Source organism: Nematolebias whitei, chromosome 8 (genome assembly GCF_014905685.2).
Source record: "Nematolebias whitei isolate Nwh7 chromosome 8, NemWhi1, whole genome shotgun sequence".
NCBI lineage: Eukaryota > Metazoa > Chordata > Actinopteri > Cyprinodontiformes > Rivulidae > Nematolebias > Nematolebias whitei.
In genome coordinates, this window is record NC_056505.1 from 2,236,635 (window position 1) to 2,245,680 (window position 9,046).

The 9,046-nt window shown below is 42.9% G+C and overlaps 1 protein-coding gene across 4 annotated transcripts in view; it reads right to left on the minus strand.

Annotated features, from left to right (window-relative positions):
• Positions 1-5,868, minus strand: part of LOC119413741 (bromodomain-containing protein 3) — an 18,251-nt gene extending 12,383 nt beyond the window's left edge. For all 4 annotated transcript variants that reach the window (XM_037680799.1, XM_037680797.1, XM_037680798.1 and 1 more), the window contains exon 1: positions 5,751-5,868. The gene's annotated coding sequence lies outside the window, so the exon portion shown is untranslated. The remainder of the gene's footprint in view (positions 1-5,750) is intronic.
• Between the last annotated feature and the right edge of the window lie 3,178 nt (positions 5,869-9,046).

Genomic DNA, 9,046 nt, shown 5'->3' on the forward strand with positions numbered 1-9,046 from the left:
GGTTCTGGTTCCTACAGGCTGGTTCTGGTTCCTACAGGCTGGTTCTGGGCACAGACTCGGGTTCAGACGTGTGCTGACCACCACATTACAGGTGGTGTTAAATGTCACCATTTAAGTATCTTTAAACACGATACGAGAGAAGTTTGATCAGAGGCCCTGCAGAAGAACACGTTTTTAAAACGTGAGCCCAAAATCACAAGTGACAGACACAAAAAGGACGTTTGGATGGATGTTTAAAAATGGTCGTTTGTTGGACTCTAAAGCAGCGGTTTAAACTGGATGTTGCTTGAGACCCCGACACATTGCTTAGTAAACATTTAGCAAAGACTATAAGTTCTACAAATATATACACATTCGTTTAATTTTAACCAGTCAGGCCAAATATGCTACCATGTTTAAAGTTCATTTGATTTGTGTTGATTTTCTCATGAGCCCACTCGAGAACCACTGCTCTAAAGGACCATAGGATCCTTCGTGAACCCCGCATGGAGGCTCCTCTAGGCTCAGTGAGCCGTCAATCAAAACATACAGAAAATGGCTTTATTTTGAAATGACTAGATGACGAAGGTTTCCATGGAAACCAGATCTATAGGATGAAACGAAGAAGCAATGAAACGGCTGACGACTGATTGGAAACCATGGAACAATTTATCGGCACTTAGTTTTCGTAAAGGGTTTCCTGATCGTTGTCGATGAAAAAGTGACGTTTTAAAGGACCGAAAAAACCGATCCAGAACAATGACTGGACTAGGACAGCAACAGTAGTTAGAGAGACAGGTGGGAAGGACTTGGTGTGTCATCTGGACAGAATGATCAGGAAACCTGGTGGTGGAACAGTGACGTGCAGGAAGATGTTCAAAGAGAGAGGTTAGCCAAGTCACATTTATTTATACAGCACATTTAAAACAGCAACTGTTGTCAAGCCAAGAAGACACATGACGGGGAGAGGAGACAGGAAGATAAGGAGATGGGACGTAGAGCCAAGAGGGAGGAGGCTGAGACAAAGCAGAAGGTGAAGAGTTGTATGAGAGGCTGGACACTAAAGAGGATGAGAAGGACCGGTACTGACTGGCTGGAATGTCTCTACAGGCAAGTACAATGTGTACAAATATATACGTGCATGACCAAAAAGGAAACTTTAAGTTTTATTAATGTGGGATAAGTTTCAAAGTTAGAAATAAATTCTGCTAACACAAAACATGTTTGTTTTATATTCCTACTTTAAAGTGGATATTAAAGTGATTAAATGGCTTCAAACATCCAAGTTCATGGTATAAACCAACACACACGTTCCTGTTTTTTAGAATTTTACATCACTTTATAATCTAACTATTTTTGTTTCATATATATATATATATATATATATATATATATATATATATATATATAATTTTCTGGTATTTTTTACAATTCATATGCTTTTTTAATGATTGTCTACTGTTGTACTGATAAATATCTCCTGGAGGATAAACTAGATCTTGGCTGCAAATATTCAGTAAAGCTGTGAGGTCCTCTGTTTTCTACACCTGACAGTGGTTGGTCATTAATTACGATGAAGTTTAGCAACTTCTCTGTGAACATTAGCCGTGCTCAGTCGGCCCCTCCTCACAGACTGAAATCAGACTGCCTGCTTCGGACTGAACGAGAAGAAGACACCGCTGGAGCCCCGGAGCCTGAATGTCCAACGTAAACCTAACTTCACCGTGGTTTAATGTGGCGCTACGTTTGATTAAGTTTGTTGAATTGTAGGTCGCAACGGAGCTTCCTCCTCTCGGCGCTGCGGCTCTGCAGACGCTGCCGTCGTGTTTTGTGGTGTTGAGTGTAAAACACTTGCACACAGCGGACGTGTTTGGATGAAAGTCTGTTAGCTGTTAGCCACAGTGCTGCTGCTGTCTTCACATTCTTACTCACGTTGTAGCTGCTGCAAACTATGAACTGGATTTCCTGAATGTGAGGTGGGTCTTGTTGCTCTGGGTTCATGAGACACGTTCAGGAAATCCAGTCCATCGTTTGAAGCCAACGTGCAGAGCAGCCGGCAGGGGATCACATGTGGAGAAGTTTCAGCAGACACAGACATGCATCATGGATCAGAGATCTGCAGGCTGGATCAGAAAGAAACGAAACGTAAATTATGCTGGTATGGGAGGCCGATACCGGATCGGCCCCATCCCTACCACAGATGTAAGCTTGGCTTGAGGATGATGATGGAGAAGAACAGAGAGGGTCCGAAAGAACTCCGTTGTGTCTTTGTGGATTTAGAAAAAACATCTGACAGGGTGCCGAGGGAGGAGGTGTGGTGTTACATGAGGAGATCTGGAGTGGCAGAGAAGTAAGTTAGACTGGTACAGGACATGTCTGAGGACAGCAGGACATGTCTGAGGACAGCAGGACATGTATGAGGACAGCAGGACATGTCTGCGGACAGCAGGACATGTATGAGGACAGCAGGACATGTACGAGAACAGCAGGACATGTCTGCGGACAGCAGGACATGTATGAGGACAGCAGGACATGTCTGAGGACAGCAGGACATGTCTGCGGACAGCAGGACATGCATGAGGACAGCAGGACATGTATGAGGACAGCAGGACATGTCTGAGGACAGCAGGACATGTATGAGGACAGCAGGACATGTATGAGGACAGCAGGACATGTCTGAGGACAGCAGGACATTAGCACATGTCTGAGGACAGCAGCACATGTCTGAGGACAGCAGCACATGTATGAGGACAGCAGGACACGTATGAGGACAGCAGGACATGTCTGAGGACAGCAGGACATGTATGAGGACAGCAGGACATGTCTGAGGACAGCAGGACATGTCTGCGGACAGCAGGACATGCATGAGGACAGCAGGACATGTATGAGGACAGCAGGACATGTCTGAGGACAGCAGGACATGTCTGAGGACAGCAGGACATTAGCACATGTCTGAGGACAGCAGCACATGTCTGAGGACAGCAGCACATGTATGAGGACAGCAGGACACGTATGAGGACAGCAGGACACGTCTGAGGACAGCAGGACATGTATGAGGACAGCAGGACATGTCTGAGGACAGCAGGACATGTCTGAGGACAGCAGGACATGTATGAGGACAGCAGGACATGTATGAGGACAGCAGGACAGTGGTGAGATGTGCTGTAGGAGTGACTGATAGCTTCAAGGTGGAGGTGGGAGTTCATCAAGGATGTGCTCTGAGCCCCTTCTTGTTTGCTCTGGTGATGGACCAACTAACAGATGAGATCAGGCAGGAATCCCCGTGGACGATGACGTTTGCAGATGACATTGTGATCTGTGGTGAGAACAGGGAACAGGTGGAAGAGAACTTGGAGAGGTGGAGGTATGTACTTGAAAGAAGAGGAATGAAAGTCAGCCGTAGAAAGACAGAGTCCATGTGTGTGAATGAGAGGGAGGAGGTGGAACAGTGAGGCTACAAGGAGCAGAGGTCACAAAGGTGCAGGACTTCAAGGACTTGGGGTCCACTGTCCAGGAACATGGGGAGTGTGGTGAAGAGGAGAAGAAGAGAGTCCAGGCAGGATGGAGTGATGGAGAAAAGTTTCAGCAAAGGTCAAAGGAAAAGTTTACAAGACAGTGGTGAGACCAGCTATGTTGTATGGTCTGGAGACAGAGACATGGACAAAAAGACAAAATGTCAGGAGACAGAACTGGAAGTGTAAGAAATGAAGATGTTGAGGTTCTCCTTAGGAGAGACAAGGATGGAGAAGATCAGGAATGAGATGATCAGAGGTACAGCACAGGTTGAACAACTGGGAGATAAAGTTAGAGAGGACACACTGAGATGGTTTGGACATGTCCAGAGGAGGGACAGTGGTTTGGACATGTCCAGAGGAGGGACAGTGGTTTGGACATGTCCAGAGGAGGGACAGTGGTTTGGACATGTCCAGAGGAGGGACAGTGGGTCTATTGGTAGAAGGATGTTAGAAATGCAGCCGCAGGAAAAAGACAGAGGAGACACATGGATGCAGTTAGAGAGGACATGGAGGTAGTTGGAGTGAGGACAGTGGACACAGAGGACAGAAATGGAGGAGGAGGACTCTCTGTGGAGACCCCTGAAGAGGGGAAAGCCGAAAGAAGGAGACCAGGAAGGATTTAAAAGTTTCAGTGTTCAGTTCAGACAGTTGGTGCTGATTGGACCCAAACTCAAAGAGAAGTTTCAGAACAGCAGAGTCAGAAACATTTTAAAAACCATAAAACTTTTGTTCACACTTGTAGTAAAAAACGCAGAAGCAGAAACAGATTCATCCGTTTGACACAAAAATGAGTCAAACAAATTGATTTTAAACAACTCTGCCAAAACCTCCTCTAAAATCTGCTTCTCGTTCATTTACGACCTTCAGCACCAAAACTAGTCCAGGATCAATAATTCACATCAGAACAAAAACCAGCGTTTGTCTGAGGACGCTGGTTGAGAACATTTCATACACTTTAAAGACGTTTAAATTGTTTTAGCTCAACATCAAAACACAAACTGTCAGCAAGACTTATTGAAAGTTTGAGTCTAAATAAGAAATAACTGCAGCTTTGAAATGTAATCACTAGATTAAAATTAGGCCAATCAATCAGCCAATATCGGCTCTGATTCGATCAGCATCACCCGAAGAAAAACTCACGTCCCACTCATCTCACTCATTCCTCTTTATAAACTTATAATGAACCAAATAAAGAGCATCTCTGGTGTCGCAACTTATAATATATATATATAATAAAAAATTAATCTGAAGTGTAATTAGCCTGAAGTGAAACTAGTCAAAGGGTCAAATGTCCATGGATCCAGTTTCATCCTTCATGTTTATCATCTGTCTCACATCTGTCAACAGGTCTGTAACTTCCTGAAGATAAATTCTGCTCCTCTCAGACATCATCAAGTTTATTCGTCACTTTTATTACTTATTATTACTTGTTATTACTTATTATTACTTATTATTACTTGTTATTATTTATTATTACTTGTTATTATTTATTATTACTTGTTATTATTTATTGTCACCTGTAAAAAGTGATTTGTGCCTGTCGAAGCGGAGCTCATGTTCAGCACACACGTTACATTTAAAGACAAACTTACGACAGGAACCATTTATTTTGACGCGCAGCATCAGAACCACATGGACCCGTCTCACGGAGCCCTCTACGGACCGGCCTGTGCCTGCAGCCGGGCCACGAACCCTCCGGGCGCAGAGAAGCCTGCCAGCCCGCTGCTGCGCTCCGGCCGCAGCTAACGCTAATGACGGGCTGCTCCGCACACGTCCAGCCACGCAGCGGCTCCACCCGCAGCTCGGCACGCGGGCCTGTTGGTGTTCTGCGGGTTCTGACCCGACTGCACGAGCGCAGCGACCAGCCCGCTCCCGCCGTCTCGCGGACCGAAACATCCGCCTACCGAGCTCTAAAGATGGCGGGCAAGCTACCGCTAAGCTAGCTGCTAGCTGCCGAGTAGCGCTGCTCACCGGAGAGCTGAGGGTGGTCGCTGGGTGTGATGGTGCTGCTTCTGCGTGTGTGGAAGGGAACGTTCGGATACTTTATGAGCTCTGGACCTCTCTGCGAACCGATTTATTCGGTCAGAACTCTGATATTTGGCGGATGTTACTGCTCGCTCTTCGACATGTTAGCCTGTTAGCTGAGCTTTGTCTGAAGGCGCCGAGCGGCCAGCAGCCTCCGACACACTGAGGATCGAACCGTCGGCCCATTTACCCCGCCAACCCCTGCTCCACTGCCCAGAGAGACGCGTTTACTTTGAGTTTCGGTCCTCCGGTGATCCAGCGGCGCCTCCGACGTCTCTCTGCAGGAATTTTTATTCAACAGCAAAGTAGCATAATAGATGAGTTATCAGCTGTCCGCAGAGTGCGCGTGCGCAATGTCAGGCAGCATCATGCGTGTTGTTATGACAGGATTGGTTCAGCCGCGCGGAGGAGACGCTCTGATTGGCTGCCGGTTATTAGTGACCATGATTTGTAGCGATGCGCTGTGATTGGTCAGGAAGTTAGTAGAGAGGCTGTGATTGGTCAGGAAGTTAGTAGAGAGGCTGTGATTGGTCAGTAAGTTAGTTGAGAGGCTGTGATTGGTCAGTAAGTTAGTAGAGAGGCTGTGATTGGTCAGTAAGTTAGTTGAGAGGCTGTGATTGGTCAGTAAGTTAGTAGAGAGGCTGTGATTGGTCAGTAAGTTAGTAGAGAGGCTGTGATTGGTCAGTAAGTTAGTAGAGAGGCTGTGATTGGTCAGGAAGTTAGTTGAGAGGCTGTGATTGGTCAGGAAGTTAGTAGAGTCTGTGATTGGTCAGTAAGTTAGTAGAGAGGCTGTGATTGGTCAGGAAGTTAGTAGAGAGGCTGTGATTGGTCAGTAAGTTAGTTGAGAGGCTGTGATTGGTCAGTAAGTTAGTTGAGAGGCTGTGATTGGTCAGGAAGTTAGTAAAGAGGCTGTGATTGGTCAGTAAGTTAGTAGAGAGGTTGTGATTGGTTAAAAGGTTTGATTAGCTGCAAACTTTGCCAGGCTTTAGAATTCAGTTTATTCACTTCAGTTTATTTATATAACACCAACATATAAAATACAAAAAATATAATCAATATGTGTCTGTTATATAAAATAAAGTTATCACGGTGCATTAACTGGCTGTAACTACCGTACCCATCACTGCACCCAGTATTCACTGGTTAACTGGTCACCATTAACTTCACACAGGCTCTCTCACTGGTACATTTTCATCTTTAAATCACTTCCTGGTCTGCTGCCTTCATACATCTCCTCCTACATGTCTCTGTGTGAGTGCAGCTACAGCGTGCGCTCTCAGGACATCATTACCTGCAGTGTTCCCTCAGTGAGGACTGAACTAGACAAAAGGACCTTCTCCTACTCCGCTCCTGTTTCCTGGAATATCTTGTAAAAAGATCTGAAGCTCTGAAGATCTTGACCTTAAAGGGATTTTAAACAACTGCTAAATTCATGGCACAAATCAGTGTAGACATGTTCCTGTTTTATAATGGGTTTTTTTTTGGTTCATTTTTAATTTCATTTCTTCCATTTACTTTTCCTTTTATATGCTTTTATATGATTGTCTGTTGTTGTCTGTACCTCATCTGTGTTATTTGTTAAATCAGGTCTCTCTTGTAAATGAGTCCTCGAGGCTCAATGGGATTAACCTGTAGAAATAAAGGTTGAATGAAAAATGTTCTACCCTTAGATATTCATATGTTAGGACAACTATTCAGATATCCATAATCAAGATGGCAGCATACCTGCTCTGTGTCTTTTCTTTTAGTTCTTTTTCGTTTTTGATCTTAACTGGAGTTACTGGGAGAGATCATCTCTCTCCAGTTTTAGCTTTTCTCCATTGGCTCCCTGTCAAATCCAGAACTTAATTCAAAATCTTACTTCTAACCTACAAAGCTCTCAACAACCTAGCTCCATCTTATATTACAGATCTTATTGTTCCATATTTTCCTAACAGAGCACTTCACTCTCAGACTGCAGGTTTACTCGTGGTTCCTAGAGTTTCCAGCAGCAGAATGGGAGGAAGATCTTTCAGTTCTCAGGCTCCTCTCTTGTGGAACCAACTTCCAGTTTCTGTCCATGAGGCTGACACATTGTCCAGTTTAAGACTGGGATTAAGACTTTCCTTTTTGATAAATCCTATAGTTAGGGTCGGCTTGTTATGCTGCTATAGACTTAGACTACTAGAGGACAAACTGACCTCATGTTCTTAAATGAATTGTTAAAATTGAATAGTTTTCATTTGATACTATCCATCCATCCATTTTCTTTACCCGCTTATTCCATTTTGGGTCACGGGGGTCGCCGGTGCCCATGTCCAGCAATCCCTGTGCGAGGGGCGGGGTACACCCTGGACGGGTCGCAAGTCCATCACAGGGACACATGGAGACAAACGAGACAAACAACCATTCACTCTCTCATTCACACCTAGAGACAATTTAGAGTTACCAATCAGCCTAACATGCATGTTTTTGGTCTGTGGGAGGAAACTGGAGTACCTGGAGAAAACCCACGCATGCACGGAGAGAACATGCAAACTCCACCCAGAAAGGCCCCTGGACCGGGGTTTGAACCAGGGACCTGCTCGCTGAGAGGCAGCAGCTCTACCAGTTGCACCACCGTGCTGCCCCAATTGATACTATTTCTATCTTAACATGTGATTCTTGACCTGCCATTGTGTATCTATTCCTACCAAACCCAGCCGGTCGAAGCAGATGGTCCTCTGGTCCTGATCCTGGTTCTGCTAAAGGTTTCTTCCTCATGAGGGAGTTTTTCTTTCCACTGTCGCCTTCATGCTTGTTCAAGATGAGAGTTCAGTGATGGAGTTAAACTCAAAGCTGCTCCTCAGATAAATAATGTTAATTATTATTTTATACATGAATGTTTCTGTTCAATTATTATTTTATACATGAATGTTTCTGTTCAATTATTATTTTATAGATGAATGTTTCTGTTCAATTATTATTTTATAGATTAATGTTTCTGTTAAATTATTATTTTATAGATGAATGTTTCTGTTCAATTATTATTTTATAGATTAATGTTTCTGTTAAATTATTATTTTATAGATGAATGTTTCTGTTAAATTATTATTTTATAGATGAATGTTTCTGTTAAATTATTATTTTATAGATGAATGTTTCTGTTAAATTATTATTTTATAGATGAATGTTTCTGTTCAATTATTATTTTATAGATGAATGTTTCTGTTCAATTATTATTTTATACATGAATGTTTCTGATAAATTATTATTTTATAGATGAATGTTTCTGTTCAATTATTATTTTATACATGAATGTTTCTGTTCAATTATTATTTTATACATGAATGTTTCTGATAAATTATTATTTTATACATGAATGTTTCTGTTCAATTATTATTTTATACATGAATGTTTCTGTTAAATTATTATTTTATAGATGAATGTTTCTGTTAAATTATTATTTTATAGATGAATGTTTCTGTTCAATTATTATTTTATACATGAATGTTTCTGATAAATTATTATTTTATACATGAATGTTTCTGTTAAATTATTATTTTATA